This window comes from Ursus maritimus, unplaced genomic scaffold, assembly GCF_017311325.1.
Source record: "Ursus maritimus isolate PB19 unplaced genomic scaffold, ASM1731132v1 scaffold_14, whole genome shotgun sequence".
In the NCBI taxonomy this organism is placed as follows: domain Eukaryota; kingdom Metazoa; phylum Chordata; class Mammalia; order Carnivora; family Ursidae; genus Ursus; species Ursus maritimus.
Genome location: NW_024423786.1, coordinates 40,616,190 through 40,640,885, shown reverse-complemented (window position 1 = coordinate 40,640,885; position 24,696 = coordinate 40,616,190). Strand labels below are relative to the sequence as shown.

At 40.0% G+C, this 24,696-nt stretch overlaps 1 protein-coding gene across 5 annotated transcripts in view; it reads right to left on the bottom strand.

The window, feature by feature from the left end:
• MAP4 (microtubule associated protein 4) overlaps positions 1–24,696 on the bottom strand; it is a 183,233-nt gene that overhangs the window by 82,957 nt on the left and 75,580 nt on the right. The window contains exon 1 of one of the 5 annotated variants that reach the window (XM_040628886.1): positions 20,774–20,840. The exons of the other annotated variants lie outside the window; for them this stretch is intronic. The gene's annotated coding sequence lies outside the window, so the exon portion shown is untranslated. Of the gene's footprint in view, positions 1–20,773; positions 20,841–24,696 lie in introns of those variants that run through there. 5 annotated transcript variants of the gene reach the window in all.

The following is a 24,696-nucleotide window of genomic DNA, read 5'->3' as shown; positions in this document are numbered from 1 at the left end:
CCGAAGATGAAAAATCACTTTCCCAAGTAGGGCAAATTATTCATGGATACTTACTCATTACAGAATATTATTTGGAACACTAAAACACAAATGAATCAAGGAGGAAATCTATGTCCAAACATATTATTCTCCTCCTGTTTCTCGTTCCGTCAGATTCGGAAGAATTTTTTCACTCTGATAAGTTTGTCAGCAGAAAACGTCTGTGGGAGGGTTTGGTTTCCCACTGCTTTCGCACCCCTTCCTCCTCCTGGCACACAGCCGGACGCGTGGTGAGATCTTCCACCCCGAGGCAGCAGGGAGGCATTCACTCAGGCAGAAGTTTAGGTTTCAAACCCTGGTCCTCTCACTCAGAACACAACCACAGGCACATTTCCTTCCTACTCTGCTCATATCCTGTTACCATACAACAAGGGACGCCAGACGAAACGATCTTCCAGAATCCTCCTAGAACTGACAAATCTCTAATTCCTTGGTTTACTAATGTTTAGAAAAAGGGTATCACTGCAAGCACCTGATGCCATAGTTTTCTCTTTACCGCACAGATGCAATAAAACCACAAGTATTGTCCTTTGCAGTCACTGGGCGTAACCATGGCCCACTATTTACAAGAGTGTGTTAACAGTGTGCGCGAACACATACCAAGTCTTCAGAAGAGGGGTACGTCAGTGCCCTAAACGGTGATCAATTTTCTTTAAACCAAATGAAGTATCCTTTTAACTCAGTCATTCGGAATTTCACATTTATCAATTTCAGCTGGTTGACCAGGTCAAATTGCAGGGTTCTTTGGGTTTTTTTAAAACTAAGTTGAATGAATCAAACATAACAAAGATACCGATAATTTTATGCTACCTTGAGGTGGACTTGATTATTCATTCAAATAAAAAGTTAAGTACCTATACTATGTGCCAAATTCCAGTTACTTCCTCTCTTCTTCATCCTGTGGTGCTCAAGTGGTATGTGACACACCAATGGCGCTCACCCCCACAAGTTTCAGTGGCACCCCACACGTGGCTTTATGTGAGTTCCGCTGTCACCCCAGTTAGCTTCCTAGTACATCTACTCAGGGTGGCTTTCTAGAGAGTTTTGTTGGTTGCCTACAAAGTGGCATTCCTACTTGCCAGCCTCAGCCTGTGGCATCTCAGGCCCTTCTCCACACTCTAGTGGACTACAGCTGTACCTTCTTTAAAGAGGTCTGCATCTCAACCTTGGATGGGCTCTCTTCCAAATTTATTCCTTTCTTGTATACTCTATCAGGCACAAGAAGTAGTAACTATTACCCTGTATCTGCTATTTCTGTATTCTTCAGAGCTCTTTTTACCCCTTAAATTTCTTACTGGTTACTAATTCTTTATTTTAACTTTCCCTTATTCAAACTACTATGTTTCTGTTTCTTAAATGGACCCTGACACAGAACTGGCACCAAGAGTCAGGCAATCCCAGAAGATAAACTTCCAAACATGGGATACAGCGATTGGTTTGGTCAGGCCTCTGGGTTTAAGTGCAGCGCTAACCCAGATGGGGTTGTCGATGGGGAAGAGGATGCTAGGGACCCGTGGCCTGCCGCAGCAACACAACTAACTGAGATACCTGTGATTGCTGAGGTGCAAACTGAAGCAAGTACCTGGGAGCCCAAGTATGTTCAGGCAATAACGCGGACTACGACTGCAGTGTGAATAGGTTCTCTCTATGGAACACACTGAGGGCTTACTGAAGCACAATGACAAACTCAGGTCTCTCAAGCTCTGACAGTCAGTCTGAGAACCAGAGAGTTGACATCACAGACTCAAAGACTCTCTTACTTCCTATCAGCCGAGGCTACTATGGTTAAGAAATCAAACAAAAAAGTTCAATACAAACTCACAGCCTCACCAAGTGTCTCATGTGTAGTCAGGACATTGACTGGAAAAGAAGAGAACAATGACACTTGGAATGGAGACATCTGGTTATATCTAGACAAGACTGACCATCCCGAAATCCCACGTCACTCTGAGCCTTGTTTTCTAGCAAAGGAGCCTGCCCTCTGGTGCTGGAGGATGACTAGTCTTCCTGATTCAAAACCCCAAGAAAAGTTCACCTGGGGCAGATGCCTTGAAAGAGGATGCTCATTTTCCTCATGGCCTACCACAACTACCCTCTGTTGCCTCTGGGCCCGTAACTACGGTCCAATCTCAGCATGCTCTAGGGCAGGGTTTGGCAAGCTGCAGTCCACGGGCCAAATCTGCCCTACCATCTGTTTTCATACATGGCTTATGAATAATTTTTACATTTTTAAAAAATAGAACTTTAAGAGTAGTTTTTTTTTTTTAGGTTCCCAGCAAAACTGAACAGAAAATACAGAGATTTCCCATAAGCCCCTCCCACACCTAGCCCCCTCCCCCATCAACATTCCCCTGAGCATGGTACATTTGCTACCATCAGTGAACCTACACTGACACATCATTATCACCCCAAGTCCATAGGGTTTTTACATTTTTTAAATGGTTTAAAAAAATAAAAAGAAGAAAATTTTCTGACATGTGAAAATCATGTGAAATTCACATTTCAGTGTCCATAAATAAAGTTTTACTGGAACATAGCCTGCTCACTTGTTTATGTATTATCTAAGGCTGCTTTTGTGCTACAATGGCAGAGCTGGGTATTTGTGACAGAGACCGTCTGGCCTGCAAAACCTAAATTATTTAAATGTGGATCTTTGTAGATAAATGTTTACCAACCCAGATCGAGGGGGACAGGTATACACTAAGATCCTGAAGAAAACAGCTTGTGCACAAAAAAAAAAAAAAAAAAAAAAAAAAAAAAAAAGTTAAGATTCTGGTATTTAAACCAGGGAAACGTGTATAAAAATAGATTCTAAGGATATCTGACCACAGGAAGTAGTATATAATTCTCTATCGGTCCTAATATATTGGTACGGATTCACTCACTAGAGATTACAAATTTAATGTGTTAGCTTATGCAGCTCAAAGTAGCTCTAAGCAGCTCATTCAACTGGTCGAAATTTGGACTCAAAAGTGAACTACATTTAATGAGGCAGAGATGCCAAAGCTTCCCCGGCAAGATGTAAAAGAGGGAATCCAAAGGCTTAGGGAGCTAGAAGTGTTGGAATAGATTTTTCATGATGACCTAAGTCGTACAAGAAGGCCCAGAAGAAACTCCTTTAAGGAATTAAGAAATGTATTATTAGTGGGGGCGCCTGGATGGCTCAGTCAGTTAAATGGGATTGGGGGGGGTGGGAGGGTGGGAGGGGTTCCTGGGATGGAGCCCCACGTGGCGCTCCCTGCTCAGCGGGGAATCTGCTTCTCCCTCTCTCCCTGCCATTCCCCCTGCTCATTCTCGCTCTCTCTCTCTCTCAAATAAATAAAATCTTAAAAAAAAAAAAGATTCTCCTCCTCCCTGCTCACATCCATGCACTCTCTCAAAACAACAACAACAACACAACAACAAGAAAACAAGACAAACATACCCAACAACAACAACAAGAAAAACCCAAAACTGGGAACAGACATACTTGGCAACTGGCAGAACTCCCACACTGGCTTCTTCCACACACACACATTACTAATTGGCTAACCCAACTGACAAATAACAGGAAGGGCTAAGTGGGAACCCCCTAGAATTTCTCTTCCCTACCACGATACTGAACCAGAAGCAACACCACCCAACCAAGAGAATTAAAGACATTAATGCCACTATCAAAGACTTGAAAAAAACAAATGCAGTGGTATCTATCACATCCACAATTAACCTGGCAGTTTGGTCAGGGCAGAAGTCAGAGGGATCTCAGAGAATGAACTCTATCCTAAACTTAATTAGGACGTTATTAGGACCTAACCTGTCAGGTCCCCACCTGGCAGCTGATGCCCAATGCAGCATCTTCAGTGGAGCAGATCAACATAGTCCTTGTACTTGGTACACAGTTCCTGACCTGGCTAATGTCTGTTTCCAATACCAACTTGCAAGTACCACCAGAAGCACTCGGCTTTTGCCTGCCTTTACACGCTTGTGAGAGCTTTGCCTCAGAGCTACATCGATTCTACCTTAATACAGCCCAGAGGTGCTGAACCTCAAGGAATTCCAAAAAATATCACACTAGCCCACCATACTGACATTATGCGAAATGGGTCTGATGTGTAGGAAGGAGCAAATACAGATGCTTAGTAAGACATATGCAAACTAAGGGGACACGAGATAAACCACAAAAATTCAAGGGCCCTTCATAAGATTTCCCTTCCAAGGTAAACAGTGAGTTGCAACAACTCACAACACTAACAATGAAAAAAGAGATACACTGCTTAGTAGGCCTTTTTGGATTTTGTAGGCAACAAATACCACATCTGAGTGTCCTTTAATCCCTCTACAAAGTACCTAAAAGGCTAACCGTTTAGAGTGAGGACCAGAGCAAGAGAAGGCTCTGCAGCAAGTCTGGACTGCAGTTCAAGCTGGTCTGCCACTTGCGCCTTATGATCCGGTTGATCCAAGATACTTGAAGCGTCCATGGCAAACAGGGATGCTGAATGGGGCCTCTAGCAAGCAAGAATAAGAGAATCACAGTCCAAACTTCTAGAATTTGAAAAAATCTATATTCTCTTCTGCAGACAACTATTCACCTTTTCAGAAATAGGTTCAGGCTTGCTATTGGCTGTTGGCAGAGACTAAATGCCTGAACGTGGGCATAATGTGACCACATAACCTGAGCTTCTCACGATGAACTGGATGTTGTCTAACCCACCTGGCCGTAAAGTCAGGCATATGCAGTACCAATCTATCATCAAGTGGAAATGATAAGTAAGAGACTAAATTCAAGCAGGTCCAAAAATATGAGTAAGTCACGTGAGCAGGCTGCTCAGACACCTGATGCAACACTGACTCCTGTCACATCGCCTCTTCTCCCTTAACCCATGCCAACGGCCTCCTAAGAGCTTCATTAAGATTAGCTGAATAGAGAAAAAAAACCAAAGTCTGGTTTGTACATGGGTCTGCAAAATACACTGGTACAAATACAGCACACAGCCTCCCTTAAAGGTAACCCTGAAGGACAGTGGTTGTTGTTACAACCCTCCCAGTGGGGAGAACTTTGAACAGTACATTGATTGTTCCCTCTGCCTGGAGTGAGATGGTCAGAGCACAGATTCACACTGATTATAAACAAGTATGAAGGATTTTATTGATTGGTTAAAGACTTGGAGGGAAATGGTGACAAGGAAATCTGGGGAAAATACCGGTGGACAAATCTCTCACAATGAGCACAGACTAAAATATTTGTGCCCCATGTGAATAATCACTAAAGAGCAGTCATTGTGGAGGAAGCTCTTCATAACCCCAGTCAACAGAATGACATACATATGTATATCAGTCAACTTCTTTCCCCAGCCACCAAAGTGCTTCCTCAGTGGACCCATGAAAAGGCGGCCATGGTGGCAGGGATGGAAGTTACGCATGGACTTAACAACATGGACTTCCCTTAAACAAGACTGACCTGGCTAAAGCTGCTGCCAGGTGTGTAATCTGTCAATGGCATAAGCCAACACTAAGCCTCCCAATGTGGCACCATTCCCAGAGAGACTTGCTACCTGGTAGCAAGTTGATTAGACCAAACATCTTCCATCATGGAGAAAGGGAAGAGATTTGTCCTTACTGAAACAGACATGTATTCTGGATATAAATTTGCCCTCTCTGCCTACAATGTTTCTGTCAGCACCACCAGCCGTGGACTCGCAAAATGCCTGATCCACCAACATGAAACTCTTTAAGGATTGCCTCTAACCAAGAAAGTCAATTCACAGCAAAGTTAAAAAAAAAAAAAAAATGGGTCCATGCCCATGGAATTAACTGGTATTATTACATTCCATCACCCAGAATGGCTGTCCTAATTAAAAGATGGCATTGCTTACTGAAGAGTCAGTTACACTTTTAGTTGAAAGACAACATCATCCATTTGGGACTCCTTATTCCACTGAACCAAAATGCAGAAAAGGGGGTTACTTTACTGGCTGGGAAGACTGAGCCTGATTATCCAGGGGAAATTAGATTACTGGAAGACTATGTCTGGAACCCAGGGGATTCATTGAGATACCTCTAATACTTCTATGCTCATAATAAAGTTAATGGAATACTAGAGCTACTCCAAAAAGGCCAAACTACTAAGCAAATGAAAATCTGGGTGATTTCAAGTAAGTAAAGAACTTCAACCAGCTGAGATTCTGGCTGAGTGCAAGGGAAACAGGAATAGAAGACATAGCTACCAGGCGGCTGGGTGGTCAGCTAAGCATCCGACTTTTGGTTTCAGCTCAGGTCATTATCTCAAGAGTTGTGGGATTGAGCCCCGTGGGGCTCCAAGCTCAGTGGGGAGTCTGCTTGAGATTCTCTCTCTCTCCCCCTCTCCCCTCACTCACTCTCTCAAATTAAATAAATGGAATCTTTTTTTAAAAAGACATAGATGTCAATTATGGTCTCACGACTAATTACAGAAACGAGAACTGTGATGGCTTTGCATATTTTCTCTTTGTTCTATTTTGTGTTTATTTGTACAGTCTAACCATTTTTCTTCTGCTCTTCCTTCTTCCCATTATAAGTTGCCAAAGGTTAACTCTGCAATCAGTCTCTTGACAACAGAATATTCAGTGAACTGTGATTTAGGGGTGAATAATACGTCCAGCAAGGAGACAGTGACTACAGTGACTAAGCATCTTCTCGTTTGGGAAAAGGATGAGAACTTCTCTATGAGAGAGAGTTCTATCTTGTTATGCGGAAATATAAGAGTTGTTCCATTGATATATGAGAGCTCAAATGCACGGAGAAAAGTACATATGGAAGCTAAGTAGCCAAAGGGGTAGACTGTGACAGTTACCAATGTACTGCCTCTTAGGCTCAAATCTTCCCTTTGTTGCCTTGCTTGTGATAATGGATCTGGACCCTGTGAACGCTTCTCCTCTTATCAGCTGGCATATTAGCTTAGTAGAGGGTGCTGGGGGAAGGGGCTTCTCTTCCTGCTTCCTTTGTGCTTTTCCATCTTCTTGTACCCACGGTGCTCTGCTGGTGTTTTAGTGGGCACTCACGTGAGCATCTTCCCAAGCAAGTTCCACCAGTGACCCAAAGCTGGCCATCTGGTGATTCAGCAGTACCTCCATGTATAGATTCCTGTTTGCCAACCTTGGTTTATATCAACTCAACAAACATCTTTACCATCCACTGAAGACATGTAAGGTAAGAAACCAGCTTTGGGGGAGAAGAGCACTCTTCCAAATTTCTCTTTCCTTGGGTACTCTGCTGAGTCCTGGAGGTAGTAACTGTTTCCTGTATCTGCTATTCGTGTATTCTTAGTTTTCTTTACCCTTTAAAAGTTAATTCCCTGTTTAAATTACTGTGTGGTTTATCTCCTGACTAGACCCTGACTGATATGCATATTGAAAGAGTTAAAAAACTGTTGAGATGGCTAGAAAAAATGGGGAAAAGAATGACATTTAAACCAAAGAAAATAAATCAGAAGGCACATGTTAATTTCTAATTAAAAGGCTATCATGTGCAGGAAAGAACATACTGTATCTTTCTGTTCAGCACCAGTAACAGCAGCAGCTGTTTCAACAACAAAACACCTCTTTATTTTCCACAGAAAAACCGAAGACCAGAAATATTAACTGTTATTAACCAGAGAGCAGAACTCTTTCATGAAGACCTGTAAGGGGTCGAACATCAGTACTTACATTTCCAATTTGCACAGCTTTACGTCTTCTTACTTCATTTTAAATTGCTGAGAACCTACCGGAGACTCAGCCATGCCAGGTTTTTGCAGTGACAAAGTCCTAAGTTAGTTTTCTCACAAGAAACAAAACAAAAGCCTTTCCTTCAGTTTGCCTGGAATTCATTTAAAGAGTCACCTTCAATTCTGTCCTCTAGAAATAGAGCATCTCCAAACACACAGTGGACACCAGACATGTTCTAGTTACATCCAATTAAAATACTGTTATATAATCATTTAAATAGGAAAGGGGGCTGATGGCCAAACAGAGAGTGATTTATTGGCCAAACCATTTCCTGGGTTGGACCTGTAAGGATTTTTGATGTGGACATTAATCATCATCCTCATATATCTGACATTTATTAACCCCTTCCACCATGTTACAAAGCACCAACATTATTTTCTCTCTGTTAACCTAAACAATTCTTATATTATTAGTTCGCCTTTTACAGAAGAGGAAACTTCAGCTCAAGGAGGGCAAATAACTTGCCCAAGAGACCCAAGCTTATGGGGGTAGATCTTATGCCTGCTCTTCCCACAGCTTTCTCAAATCTAAACAAATCACTAAGAGGGACTTGTTTCCAGAAAGACATGTATTGATACCTGACAAAAATTACTGCAATTATATGTGGCCTTGCTCTTAAATTTCTTTTCCCATGTAAAGCCTGAAACAAACAGAGAGAACCATCTGCTCAGAGAAAGATGCTGGTTAAGAGAAGAAGGAAGTATGATCAAACTGCCATGGCACGTCACAATATACAAAATTCAAGTCAGATTATCATTTTGTTTATACACAAAATAGCAAGGGGGCCGTTGCTCTTCTCCACATTAAACACAACAGCCATTATGGTCTAGACAGGAGCTTGTGATTTCTTCAATAGCATAGAGAGATCGCAGCACAAGGCTTTATTATTACAAGTATTTTTTTCAGCCTCGGTGACATTTTAGCCATGAAAATGTGTTAGGTAAATAGGAAGGTGGAAAGTCACAGTAAATGAACATTGTTAGGGATCTGGGAGTAACACCAGGGCAAATGGGCTAAATAACACATACGTGGGCTTTGCCCCCAAAGACAGGAGAGGATACATCTACCTGTATCCTGGATAAATTAAAAACTGCCTGCTACATCTCTTACATGCTGCAGAAACACAGCAAGGGATTCTACGGGGGGGAAGGCCCGATATCCTTTAGCAGGAGCAGGAAATGTGCAATGACAGAAACACCCTTCTGCTCCAGAGAGAGCACCCTCCCCGTACCCCCTTCACCTACTACTTTACGGCATCTTTTCTTTACGTCCTTCCAACCCTTCCATCTTAGTAGAAATATCACTGCCAACTTAGGACAGACCTTCTCAGAGACACATTTCTTTCCTTCAGGATTTTTTTTTTTTAATTACACATTCAACAAGATGATTCATTCAATAGCTACTGAGCACATATTACGGTGCCAAACACTCTTCTAGGTGCTGGGCCACAGCAGTGACCAAAACAGAAACCCTATCCCCGTCATAATATTTATCCTCTAGTGGGGAAAGTCAGACAATAAGCAAGATAAATCATTAAACTGTACGAATTATAAAGTGACAAGTACCGTGGGGAAAAACGAAAGCAAAGAAGTTGGGAGAGAAAAACAGAAGGGGTATAATTTTAGATAGAATAGAGAAGGCCTCACTGAAAAGCTACAGAATGAACTATGAGTATCTTATATCTGAGGGAAGAACAATCCAGAGAAAATAGCCAGGGCTCAGAGCCCAAGGTAAGGGCCCACCTGGCTTGTTCAGTAACAGCAGCAAGAACACCAAGGAAGCAAAGCTAACATAGGGGACGGGTGACAGGGGTATCACACAGCCTTGTGGACTTGGCTTTGACAAGTGGCTACTTGAGATGGGAAACCACTGGCAGGGTTTTAAGCAAAAGAGCAACATGATCTATATACAGGACCACTCTGGATGCTGTTGAGAATACACTATAGGGAGCAGACAAATGGAGGTGGGAGACTAATTTGGGGGCTATTACGGTAGTCGAGGTGAGAGGGGGTGGGTCCAATCAGGGAAAGACAGTGGGGGTGGTGAGAAGTGGTCAGGTTCCAGGTTGCTTTTTCTGACAAATTAGATGTGGGGTGCAAAATAAAGAGATAGGGAAGCCAAACGTTTAGGCTGAGCAACTAGAAGAACATTCCTTCCATTTAATGAATGGAGAAGTAGGTTTTGGTTTTTGTTTGTTTTGTTTTGATTTGGGGGTAGGGGGGGTAGAATCAGTTCAGTTTAGGACACCTCAATTTTGAGATGTCCACTTCATATCCAAATGGAGATTTCAAGTTCTAATCAAATTTCCCTAGTTCTCATCCAAACTCCTCATGGAATTTAACTATTATTACACATCTGTTCTTACCAAATGCTCCTTATAACTCTTTAGCATTTAAGTAATGTTTACATATTTGTGTATTTCTCTCTGCGACTGGACAAGCTAGAACAAATCCACAAGACAGCTAATATATAAAGCATTACTTTAATTCTAAAGAGGTCTGTCGTGTACATGATGGTTAAGCTGAAAAGCACCTTTTTTACTGAGCTAGCTTATTTATTTTTACCATTTCTTATTTTTACCATTTTTTAATTTTTACCATTTTTAAGTGTACAGTTCAATAGCATTAAGTACATTCACAATGTTATGCAAACATCACTGCTATCCATCTCCAGAACTTTTTTTGTCTTGTGAAACTTAAACTCTGTCCCCCACTTTCTGTCTCTATGAATTTGACTATTTCTATATGGTACCTCATATAAGACTAATCATATAAGTAGAATCAGTATTTGCTCTTTTGTAACTGGCTTATTTCACTTAGTATAATGTCTTCTTCAAGGTGTATCCATGTTGGGGCATGTATTAGAATTTTCTTTCTTTTTTAAGGCTGAATATCACTCCGCTGTATGCATATATCACATTTTATTTATCCATCCATCCATCAGTGGGCATATGGGTTGCTTCCACCTTTTGGGAATTGTGAATAATGCTGCTGTGAACACGCGTATATAAATATGTTCAAGTCTCTGCTTTCAATTCTTTGGGGTATATACCCAGAAGTGGGATTGCTGGATCATTCAGTAACTTCCTACCAGTGACTGACATTTTGCTGCTGCTTTGGAAGCTCCTAGAAGCTCACTGTCGTAGTAATCATTTGTATACATCCTTTTATCCACACCCTAGAATTTTTCAAAAGGAGTTAATCCATGAGCAACATAAAAGCCATGTTAAGAGTTAATTCTGTTTCTCCTTTAAAACATTAAGAGCCCTAAAATACATGAATAAAAAACTAACCAAACTGAGAAATAAGACTGTTCAACAATGATTATTGGAGACTTTAATACCCCACTTTCAATAATTAATAGAATACCAATTACTAGAACACCAATAAGGAACAGAAGACCTGAACAACATTATAAACCAACTAGACCTAACAGACATTTTATAGAACATCCCATGCAACAACAGCAGAATATACATTCTTCTCAAGTACACATGGAACATTTTCTAGGACAGACCATATGTTTGGCCATAAAACAAGCCTGAATATATTTAAAAGGACTGAAATCATAAAAACTATGTTATATAACTATGATGGAATGAAATTAGGAAATGACAACAGAAGACAGTTTGTGAAATTCATAAATATGTGGAAATTAACAGCATACTCTTAAATTACCAATAGGTCAAAGAAATCACAAGGAAATTAGAAAATACTTTTAAGATGAATGAAAATGAAAACACACCCAAATTTATGAGATGCAGCTAATGCAGCGCTAAGAGGGAAATTTATAGCTATAAAATACCTACATAAAGGGGGGGGGTAAAGAAAAATCACACATCAATAACATAACTAACTTTCCACCTTAAGAAACCAGAAGAGCAAACTAAACCCAATGCAAGCAAAAGAAAGGGAATAATAAAATGAGAGTGAAAATAAATGAAGTAGAAAAGAGAAAAATAGAGAAAACTCAATAAAACCAAAAGTTGATCTTTTGAAAAGATGGACAAATTTGACAAATCTTTAATTGGACCAATCAGGAAAAAGAGATAGGACTCACATTACTACACTCAGAAATGCAAGAGGAGATGTCAACACCAATCTTACAGAAATAAAAGGGTTTATAAGTGAAAATTAGAAACAAGGGTATGTCAACAAATTAAAGAAGAAATGGGCAAATTCCTAAGGCAGGAACTACTGAAACTAATTCAAGAAGAAAAATATTAGGATGGGAAATTCCAGAACGAACTTTTGGGATTAGTTCTATAGTTTCTAACAATTAGGCTTTGGAAATTAGTTCCATGATAGGTGGAATTCCTTCAAATTTCCCTCTATGGAATTCAAGAACCTCATTCTTTATAATAAGGCATAGGCAGACGAATTTTTCATTGAATTAACCTCTTGGTTAACTGGACACCTCTTGTGCCCAATCCTCCTTAAAAGTCCATCTTCCACTCCACACCTATACCTGCAGCATCCAGCTGCATGTAGGTGTGGTGTGACCGCCCTTGAACCAAACCAGAGTTTCTGCTTCACCCCATCTCTGATAGCAGAGATGAGACATCCGCAGCCTGGCACTGCAAAAGTACAAACCCAGAAGCACAACCATTAACCAAGAGATGGCACAGGATTAAGGCCACTTTGTCCACAGAAATGACTAAGTTAGTTATACCTCATGGCATTGGCTTTTCTGCTTTCCAGTTTCGTTTTTCCTGGTCCCCTACTCTTTTTTCCATGGGATCACTTCTCAAAATAAACTACCGACATACATACAAAGGCCCTGCCTCAGCCTGGATTTTCTTTCAGAAAGTAGTGCCTAAAAAGGGCTTTAAAACAGGCCTTTAAAGGTCCGTTCCTTTCAACTGCCTTTGTGACACTTGGTAGCACTCAGAAGACCTACTGTGATATGACATACTGTGGCAGAGAGCGCACTGAGCTCATCAGCCTAGGTTCAATTTTGAGCTCCGTTATTAACCTAACTTCAACTTCTTCAAATGAAAATCAGATATACTGTTACACATCCCAAAAGAGTTTACAAACTCTACGGGTTATACAAATGACAGTTATCCTTATTATTCATAGGATGTATCAGAAAAACCTGTTCAGGGGCGCCTGGGTGGCACAGCGGTTAAGCATCTGCCTTCGGCTCAGGGCGTGATCCCGGCGTTCTGGGATCGAGCCCCACATCAGGCTCCTCCGCTATGAGCCTGCTTCTTCCTCTCCCACTCCCCCTGCTTGTGTTCCCTCTCTCGCTAGCTGTCTCTATCTCTGTCAAATAATAAATAAAATCTTAAAAAAAAAAAAAAAAGAAAAACCTGTTCAAGTCTACATTCAGGTAAAAATACAAGATCAAGTTACAGAAGCTGTGTGTGAAAATTAGTTCTTTGAGTAAAACTCTTCTGGTTTCTGATAGAGTATAGCTCTATCTATAATGCTTTAATCTCTTTCAGAAAGGATAATGTATTCATATATATTACTTATGAAATTACAAATAAAAAAGAAAAATCTGTATCTACATATGCCTTTTGGCATAAGGTGGAGTTTAACTCCATAAAGAGAAGCAAATCATATAAACAAAGTTATGGAGTTATGGTTTATTTTATTTTATTTTTTTAAGATTTTATTTATTTGACAGAGACAGCCAGCGAGGGAGGGAACACAAGCAGGGGGAGTGGGAGAGGAAGAAGCAGGCTCACAGCGGAGGAGCCTGATGTGGGGCTCGATCCCAGAACACCGGGATCACGCCCTGAGCCGAAGGCAGACGCTTAACGGCTGCGCCACCCAGGAGCCCCCAAAGTTATGGTTTAAAAAGTGTATCAGGGGGCACCTGGGTAGCTCATTCGGTTAACCGTTTGCCTTTAGCTCGGGTTGTGATTGGGATCGAGCCCCACAAGGGGCTCCCTACTTGGCGGGAAGCCTGCTTCTCCCTCTCCCACCGCCCCTGCTTGTGTTCCCTCTCTCGTTGTCTCAAATGAATAAATAAAATCTTTAAAAAATAAATAAATAAAAATAAAAAGTGTATCAGAATAACAGATTCACACAAAGCTCAGGAAGAAGCTGTTTTGTCTTATTCAATACCAAGCTCCAACAGAAACTGCAATCAAATGGCTCACTGTACAATTAAATGCTCAGCGCACAAGCTGGTTTTCAAGGGAGTCCTAAATACCCTAGAAGGGAATGTAACATGTTGTTTTAGTGGGTATATGTGGAATTTTCTGATTAGTCCTACATTTTTACCAGAAAGCCATGAAAAACAACAAAAACCTTCAAGAAACACAAGGTGTTCATATTTTACTCGTGTGTCTCCAACAATCAACTCATATCTGGAAAATGAAAGAAAGAAACCAAACCTTTGTTTCCAGGATTCGGGGAGGAGGATGGGGGAAAGGATGTCTTGCTGTGTCTACGTCTAGGAACACGGTGTGCAGCTTTATGTTCAGGCTTCATTTATAAGTTATAATGCCCATTTAGACGTTGGTTATAATAGCTGCTCAGAAACTCTAACATTACAGATCTATTTTTCTGCTAAGATTTCACATTTCTGCTTTCTCAGAATTTTTCTTTTTTTTTTTTTAAGGTTTTATTTATTTATTTGAAAAAGAGAGAGAGCAGGGGGAGTGGGAGAGGGAGAAGCAGGCTCCCCACTGAGCAGGGAGCCCGATGCAGGACTCAATCCCAAGACCCTGAGGTCATAACCTGAGCCAAAGGCAGAGGCTTAACCGACTGAGCCACCCAGGCGCTCCTCTCAGAACTTTCCTAATGCTAAATTCTTTGCACCTTATCTGATGCTACAGGAGACAGTGATGAAACACCTAGGATCTCATTTCTGTCATGACACTCTGACAAAGTAGTTTTACTGTTACCCTGCTGTTATGACCTGAGGGACTGATATCACATCACATTCAGAATGGTTCTCACAATAAAAAACTACCTAGTCTGTTCACAAGGGAAACCACCAGTAACACTGCCATTTGTGGAGCACTTAGCATACTGCATCCAGCTTAGCCTCCATGGTAGCACAGACGTTTCTACCACAAACAATTTGTGGTTAAGTCTTGTTAAGCCTTCAGTGTAATGGAAATAGCATCAATATAAAATTGAGGATAATCCATTCTTACACATTACTTAGAAATGAAGCTGATATTCTGTGCCCAGCCCATCAGTCCTGTCTTTGTCCAGAACCCTCTCTAGCTTCCTAGCTCCACCATATTATCAGGTCGACAAGGGGGAAGAATCCAATGGTAGCCAGGTTTGTTTGTTTCTTTCTTTTTAAGATTTTATTTTTAGAGAGAGAGAGAGAGAGAGCAAGTGGGGGGGGGGCAGAAGGACAGAATCCTCAAGCAGACTCCCAGCTGAGCCCCAAGTCAGACACGGGACTCAATCTCACAACCCATGAGACCATGACCTAAGCTGAAACCAAGAGTCGGACGCTTAACTAACTGAGCCACCCAGGCGCCCCTCATCTCACTTTCATCAAAATGAATATACTAATAAGATCCGAGAATTGTCCCCATCTCACCAAAAGCTTTAATCCTAGTGTGCTTATAAGAAAGTTAGTGAGATTTGTGAATTATTATTTATAGTATTTAAATTCTTGTGCTTTAAACCTAAGAAGAGACTGTGTTAAGCCCTATTAATAAAAGAAAACCTAAAAGGGCTCCTGGGTGGCTCAGTTGGTGAAGCGTGTGACTTGATCTTGGGGTTTGAGTTCGAGCCCCACACTGGGTATAGAGATTACTTAAAAACAAAATCTTTAAAAAGATACCTTAGAACGTTAAATTGAGTCTTCTTAATAAAAAGAAATGTCTTGCCAAGCTAAAAACGTTATTTATGCCACACAAATTACCTTAGGCATAGAACCTTTTCAATGTCTTAATTCAGTCAACATATTGCATTTGCAAATCTACCTACTGTAAAGAAACACTAAGCCAGAATGGGTAGGGAAGTGCGCATTCTGCTGAATTCTTCCCAGCTGCAGCATACTAGAGATCATCAAATAATACAGTTACAAAATTAAAATGTCATTGAATGTCACAGTTTCACCTGATAGTTCAGAACGTATTTTAGAAAGACCGTGAACATGAATTTTAACTAAACATACATGTAGTATTAGAAGGCATCTAACAATAATTGATACGCCATGTAACTCTTCTGGGTTAACTGCACATTGCCACTCTGCCAACTGTTTTTCCCACCAGATGCTATGAAATATCAGTCATTTGGGCTTCTTAACTCTTACAGACTCTGAGAATTAAAAATGACAACATAAGTGAAAATGAAAATGTCCGGCAAAACGTAAAAAGCTCGTACAATTATGAAATTATTATGGGTAGGATCACAAGTTTAGTTACACCAAGAACTCATTCCTCAAGACTCAGTATTTGCCAAACTCACATCTTAGTCACGTTATACTTCAATAATTAAGACTCCAACCAAAATCCAGTCTGTAAGGTGTTAATGTAAGATGTTTATTAGTGTAATTTATTTAGCACAATGATCACATTAAAATGTCCCAATATACAAACTGTTGAAGTGTAAAGTCACAAAAAATATAAACTCAGGTGCGTGAGCGAGGTTATATAAAATATTATTTGTAAACAATGTTCTACATCTTCAACATTGGGCCAAAAAAGGGAGGGAAAAAGAGAGAGAGAGAGAGAGAGAGAGAGAGAGATTACATATAAGAAGAAACATCGTATTTCAACACAACAATCCTGACCAGTCTGGTAACCTCATACTTGGGTGTGACCACAATGGCAACACAGCATTTCCTTATAGAACTGGCTGCTTCATACAAAGCTATATGCAAAACAAAATGAAACATCCAAGTGAAACAGAGAGCTAACAATGTACACCAGATTTTAGCTGGCTAGGAGTAGAAAATTTCAATTCCATTTAAAAAAAAAAAAAACCCTTTTTTTGGAGGAAAAAAAAAAGTCAAACAAAAACACAGCAAAATGGAAATAAAAGTGGAATAAATCAATGTAATAATGGAGTGTGCGTCCCTTTGACCACTGCCAGAGCAGAGCTGCACCCAGGCTTCTCCAAACACCTGTCACTTAGACAAGCTGTAGAGACTGGGTAGAGGTGATAGAAAAATGTCAACCATGATCCTTAAAAAGTTAGTACTACCAGTTTTAAAAATTTCCCTAGCCAAAAAACCAAAGCCAAACCAACCAACCAAACACAGAGAACCAAAACACATACTGAACAACTGCACACCAAAGGGAAAATGCTCTATTCTATTTGATGGGTGCTCTCCCATGGTAAGAGTTGTCATATTTTATCAACTGCTTAGAAGGTAAGCATCAGCATATCCCTCTAAAATGTGCCTCCTCTAAGTGTCTTCTCTCCAAGAACTCTTGGCAGCGTGGCCCCTGTTTGTGATCAGAAGAGGGAATGAATGCTTCCTAAATTCCAGAAGTCGCAGGGACTCAGTTTAAACTTCCATAATATTCTGATATTTCCACCTCAAAAGCAGCTTTGTGTCAGAGGATCTAAAATAATGTACATCTCCAAATCTTCCTCAGAATATACAGAATACACTGCCAATTATTTATTTTAATTTGAAACAATCAATAACTTCATGATTATGACAACCTCCATAATCAGTAAGAGGACAGAAAATTAAAGAGTATTTCACATTCTGGACCTTAAATCAGAACTCCTCTAAGATTTCAAAACATGGCCCAGGTTTTATATTCTATTTCTCAAAATCCAATCAAAGCTTATTATCCGAAAAGTTTTGCAGATTTTTTCTAAATGGTTCTTCCAGGTTTTTTAGCTCTTAGTGTGGGAAAATGAGGAACGAGAATAAGAAAGTCCCATTGGGACAATCCTCAAAATACACAGAGTATAAATTCTAATGTTCATGGTAAAGGTCTTCACATGTGATCCACCAATCCCACTGGCACGCTGCTCCAGAGATCAAAGGGATACTGGACACGACCTGAACAGAGTGTGAGTCCAATCTGATAATCATTTCATTAGAAAGCTGATAAGCTGGTTGTGGTTCTTCAGTGTACTGCAATGTACTTTCATTCCCATGTTTTTATAAAGGAAGTTGTTTTCTATCTGTGTCAACATCCCAGTAGTCTAACAATACAGGGTTGCATTTTAACTTCTCAATTCTTGTTTTGATAGCTCATGATCATGTTATGAAAGTAACTTTGGTTATAAAATTTCACAGACAATAAAAGGTTGTCAGATTTTCAAGAGAATCTAAGCCTCTACACAAATAAACCATAATTTCATCATAAAAACCATTTCAGCCCAACTTACAAATAACAAAATACGGTTTAATTTGAGGAAATGCTTTCCAAAGTTTAATCAGAGCTACTCTAAATGAGAAAACTTTAAATTAAAATAGCTATCGTTACTCAGATTTTAGTAAGGTAGAAAGAAACATAGGTAGCCTGAAAGATTACCTTTCCCTAAAAGCAAGCTCACAGAGGGAGAGAGGAGGGGAAGGGAAAGGGAGGGTCAGCTGCAGTACTGGTAGACTCAATCCCTTTATGAAAGCACACGTTCTCATTTGGTGTTATGAGATCCTGATTCATTTTGAAGATCTGAAAACCAAATGGCAACGGCCAACTCAAAATGTTTAAAGAAAAGAAAAAAACGTGAGATTGAATTAAATGATAAAATGAGTTTTAAAAGAGAACAAGAAACAAAAGACCTTAGATGACCTTTATAAAATACTAAAATTAAAAAGAATTCATCTTGTACTTTGTGCTCACAAAGGGAAAGGAGGTTCCATCAAGCCCTGCAGAGCACAAGAGGAAGCAGGTGGTTTGCTCAGGCATCAGCAGAAATAGACCCGAAGAACTACCCTCCGCTTCTTCTACACCGTGTCCAGGAAGGAAAAGCAAAGCTCTGCAAAATGCTGAAGGTTTTAGAAGTGTAACGGTGCTTAGGAAAGATCACTGGTCTGGTGTTGCAGCAGCCCCAGTGTGGAGAGACACGCTAGGCTTCTAGGAGGAGAAAAATAGAAAGGGAGGAAGAAGTAGGAAAGGGAAGGAAAGGGCAGAAAAGCACAGGTCATTAGTAAACAGCAAGTTCAACATAGCAAGGTGCTCATAAACCCTTTATACGCTATCAGTGGAGCTGGTCTGCAATTAGGACTAGAGACAACATCCTGAACGAAACAGAAATGGGAATTTTCAAAATGGCACTGAACTACATGCTCTAGTTTAGTAACGGCCAAATTAGAATGAGGTCACAACATGCTCCAGAAACGTGCACTCTCTGTCCCCTCCCTACTCCTTCCCATCCCCAGTAAAACATGCATATTTTCAAGAGGTCAAATTCAGAATGCAAACAACTTCCCAGGTATGTGAACTATATTCTACCTGCTGCCATAATGTCATTGGGTAGTTAGTTCATAAATATCTGGGTTCTTTTTTGCCACGAGGGAATTAAAAGTCTTGAAACAGTAAGGGCCAGGCTGTATGTTTTTCCTGTTCTTCTTTTCTGTGTTATTAAGAGTTGGCAATGGGAAGCAATTGCTACACAAAGTTTGCATCTCTTCTGGTCACACCTGGCATCTTGCTGGAGAAATCTACTCTAGTTTTGATAGCTGTTTCCTTTCTGGATGAAAATGGCATCCACTCTTTCAACTAGCTCATCAAGTCAATCCCCTCCAAGCCTCTCCTTCCCCTCACACTGCCTCCTTGTTAAAGAAAGCTGACTTACTCATTTTTTAAAAGTTCAAGTTTCTCCTTTAATCACAGGGATATTTCCATAAATGTTTCCTAAGAACTATACTACATAGATGACCTTGCTTTCAAAGCAGGCACAGAAACAGTCAATAATACAACAAAGATTATAAAAAAAAATACAAAAATTTCAGTTCACAAAACTGGAAGATAAGGTGGCACTTCTGGCTGTTTTTACCTTAAAGTAAAGCATTTCTAAGTTATGAGCTGCTAATAAGAATGTTAATGTCACTGGGCAAAACTAACATTCACAACAAAAGGAAACCAGCGATCAATAAATCTGAGGTACAAAGATATATACAACATTTCCAAAGGTCACAGAATAAAGAATAAATCCTGGAATAATTGCTGGCTTTCTCGAAACCTTCAAAACCGAGAAGTCATACAGTGGCTCAAGGAAAGTCTTCTCCAGGCTGAGGTAGGCATACAAGAGAAACACAGACACCCCCCACATCTAGTGCTTGTCTCCAGTGCAGTAATGTGAATCAAATGTTATGCCCCAGGTAAGAGCACACTCTGTTGCAAAGACCAATTTACTTGACCATTAGATGTGTACTCATTTGGGTCAACAGTGTCAGCCTGATCACAACTGCAAAATGAGTGCAGTTATTCACAGAAATACAAGCTGACTCTCCAATCAGCTACCTAAGCAAAAATTTGCAGAGTACATCCCTGTGGACCCTGCTACTGCTTCGAGAATTCTGCTCAATACAAATACACTGGGGGTCCGGGGCTGGTGCCAGTTATGAGGTGGGAAGCCACAGGGGCTCAGGGCTGGCTGATGGAGTAGCAAAGCCCTAGTTAATGAGCTAGCAGTTAAAGACAGATTTCAAAAGTAACGTTAATGGGGAGAAAAAGAAAAAGACTGAGGGCAAAATCGAAGGGGAAGAACTTTTAATTTGCAGCTCACTGGTTTCCTAACATTGAGCCATGGAAAGCCAGCTAAGTGCAGTGGAGAAGAGCCTGGATAAAGAGCTGTAGTGGCCAAAGGCCTCCAATATAACAAATTTTGATGATTAGTCTGCATCTCTAAGCGTATTTTTAAGATTGATCCAGCTCTTGTGTGGTATAATTAAAACAAATATTCAAGAAACGTCAAAGGAAATTCACTCTTTCTTTCTGTTGTTGGAGATGTTTTGGGGCAGAGGGCCCTGGACTTGAATACATCCAACAAGAACGACAATACCCTTGGAAATAATTCACGTGATTCACTGAGAATCTTCCTCAAAGGAGCTCGTCAAGGTGCTTACTGTGATTGTTTCCACCCCGCATTTGGGGAATCCTGGGAACCACTTACCCGTAGTATCGTTCCCTTCTAGTCCATGATCACCATTGGCTAGCCCTGTTGGTTTGGATGGAGTACCTGCAACAACCACAAACAGTGATTACCCACGGTGACAGACAGCAACAGGAAACACAGATTCGATGCCATCTAACTAGGTACAGTTTTGTCACTCTTCAAAGCAAGAGCTTAAAGCAGATAAAAATCTGTCCAAAATTTAAAGATCCAATAAAAGGAAACTGCAAAACAGAAGAGAACTGAGTCGTTCAATTTCACGATACCCAAACACTACAGAAGAACCCTTCCCAATAAGCAAGCTGACATCTTTTCTGTTCTGTACTGTCAAAGATTACCATCATACTCCATAAAACCGTTATGAAGCACCACGGAGGTTTTGTATCTGTGACTCAAATCCAAGGCTACAAGGGCACAGGGCTATTAAAACAACTCCCACATAAGAAGTCCAGAGCATCATCGTTGCTCCTCCTGAGGGTGAGAATTACATGGCTACCAGTATCACTTCTAGAAGCAGAGAACTGTGTTTGTTTTAGTCGTACTTATTCTAACAGAGTATAGTTGCGCCTCATTGCCTACTGACTAAACATGCTGAGCATCTTTGCATGTGTTTATTTGCCATGCCTTTCTTTACTGAACTGAAGGGTCAAATTTTTGGATCGTTTTCATTTGGGTTCTTTGTTTTCTTATTATGGAGTTTCGAGAATTCCTTATATATCCTGAATACCAACCCTTTATCAGATGAATTCTGCAGATATTTTCTCCCAGCCTATGACTTGCATCTTCATTCTCTTAACTGTGTTTTTTGCAGAGCAAAAGTTTAAATTTTGATGAGCTCTAATTTTTCACTTTTCCCTCATGTTTCCAGGGAAGTACCTAAGAAATCTTTGTCTAGGGGTGCCTGGGAGGCTCAGTCACTCGTGTGACTGACTCCTGATTTCAGCTCAGGTCTTGATCTCGGGGTTATGAGTTCAAGCCCCACGGTGGCTCTGCGCTGAGTGTGGAGCCTACTTAAAAAGTTAATTAAAAAAAAAAAATCTTTGTCCAACCCAAGGTCACAGGATTTTCTCCCATGTTTTCCTCTAAAACTCTTACAGTTTTCGAATTTAGTTTTCATATTGAGGCCTACGATACATGACAAATTTTGTATATGGTATAAAATATGGGTCTAGATTTGTATTTTTGCATATGGACATCTAATCATTCTCATATCATTTGTTGAAAAGACTGTCCTTATTCCATTTCACTGCTTTCGCACCTCTGTTGAAAACTGATGGATCATACTATGTGTGGATCTATTTCTGGACTCTCTCTTCTATTCCACCAGCCTGTAAGTCTCTTCATTTTTCCAGTACTATACCATCTTGATTACTGAATTTGTATAGTCTTTAAAAGAGGTCATGTAAGTCCTCTAAACTGGGTGTTTTCCAAAACTGTTTTGGTTATTCTAGTCCCTTTGCTCTTCTATATCCTGAATGAAACTGCATTGACTACACAGATCAATATAAGGATGTACAACCTTTTCTTAAAGGCTCTGATTGTAACATTTCAGCAACCGGTCTAGCTCTGCTGTCAGCCTGCCAACCCAAGAGTTTCCCATGAGCTACTCTCAAGAGCCTAACAGAGATATTTTTCATAAGACAAGTAAAAATCTAGAACGTATGTTACAAAAACATAAAATGCAAGATTTTACTTTGAAAGACAATGAACTACATTGTCCAACCTTCTGACTCCCACAAATCCAAGGCAGAAATCTTTCATATAAACTCACAGAAAAGATCTTTCATTCTGTTATCTCGGATAACAGAGGAACAGCTACAGAGAACAACCTAAGAACAAGGCAGACTGAAAGGAGAATATGAATTAATTGGAAGGAAAAGGAATAAAGGACTAAAAGAGAATAGACTTTTATTAAATGCCCACTATGCACAAGGCACCAAGCTAGGGCTTCACGTACTGTGTTTTACTTATCCAGAGAGATACCAGACATTCTAGCCCATATTTATGCCAAATATGGGATAGAACATGTTTGGCATAAATTTGCTTTTACTCCCACCAAGTAAGCTTATAAAATTTATTCTTCCTAGCTCAAGAAAGAATACATATTTTAAAAATCTGCCTCATTTTAAAATGCAGATTATAAAAAATAAAATGCAGATTACAGGAAAATGCAAATTACAAAAAAATCATCTTCTGGTCATGAGAGTTATAAAAATCTTTTTAAAATTTAATAACAGCCATTGTTGGCAACAGTATAAGAAACTAGGTAATCTAATATACCACTGGAGGAATATAAATTGTAACATCCTTTTTATGAGACAATTTGGCAGTCTATCAAATTTTTAAATACTTAACTTGACAATCCACTTTAGGTATGTAGTTCAGAGAAAGACATAAAAGTTCACGGAAATGAATGTTAATGAGATGTTTATTATCACATTGTTTAAAAAATAACAAATGCCCACTGACAGGTTCGCTAAATTGTGAAATAATATGCAATTTTAAAAGAAATGAGGTAGCTTTTCATGTACTGAAATGGGAAGATGCCAGGACACATTAAGAAAAAAATAAAAGCAAAGATGGCACAACAGCATTATGAAACACACAAACACACAATGCATGCTCATGCATGAATAATCAGAAAAAAAAAAAAGAAAGAATATATACCAAATGCCACTGATGGGGAACCAGAAATAGGGATAAAAAGGAAGACTTTCACAGACATAAAGTCCTATTTTAACTGAGCACCTTAAAAAATTTAAGAGTAGGGACACCTGACTGGCTCAGTCAGTAAAGCATGTGACTCAGTCGTGAATTCAAGCCCCACATTGGGTGTAGAACTTACTTAATAAAAATAATAAGGGTGCCTGGGTGGCTCAGTCAATTAAGCGTCCAACTCTTGGTTTTGGCTCAGGTCATGATCTCATGGGTGGTGGGAATGAGCCCCAAGTTGAGCTCCACAAGCGTGGAGTCAGCTTGTCCCTCTCCCTCTGCTCCTCCCCAGCTCCTGCGCACGAACGCTCTCTCTCAAATCCTCTGCTCCTCCCCAGCTCCTGCGCACGAACGCTCTCTCTCTCAAATAATACAAATAATAAAACCTTAAAAAAAAATACAACAGCAGAAAAAATGGCTTAAAAGAATAAAGTAATGAAAGACTTAGAAATCCAGTATACTGGAAATTACAAGGAATATCCAAGAAAATGAAAGCAAATGGGATCACACCGAAGAAGAAACGACAGCCCAAAGAAGGCACAGGAAAGCAGGACTGCAAGGTCCTCTATGCTTACAGACAGCAAGGATGATGGGGACTGGGTGTTATAATCTATGCTTACAGACAGCAAGGATGATGGGGACTGGGTGTTACAAGCAAACAATGAACCACTCTTTCAACTAGCTCATCAAGTCAATCCCCTCCAAGCCTCTCCTTCCCCTCACACTGCCTCCTTGTTAAAGAAAGCTGACTTACTCATTTTTTAAAAGTTCAAGTTTCTCCTTTAATCACAGGGATATTTCCATAAATGTTTCCTAAGAACTATACTACATAGATGACCTTGCTTTCAAAGCAGGCACAGAAACAGTCAATAATACAACAAAGATTATAAAAAAAAATACAAAAATTTCAGTTCACAAAACTGGAAGATAAGGTGGCACTTCTGGCTGTTTTTACCTTAAAGTAAAGCATTTCTAAGTTATGAGCTGCTAATAAGAATGTTAATGTCACTGGGCAAAACTAACATTCACAACAAAAGGAAACCAGCGATCAATAAATCTGAGGTACAAAGATATATACAACATTTCCAAAGGTCACAGAATAAAGAATAAATCCTGGAATAATTGCTGGCTTTCTCGAAACCTTCAAAACCGAGAAGTCATACAGTGGCTCAAGGAAAGTCTTCTCCAGGCTGAGGTAGGCATACAAGAGA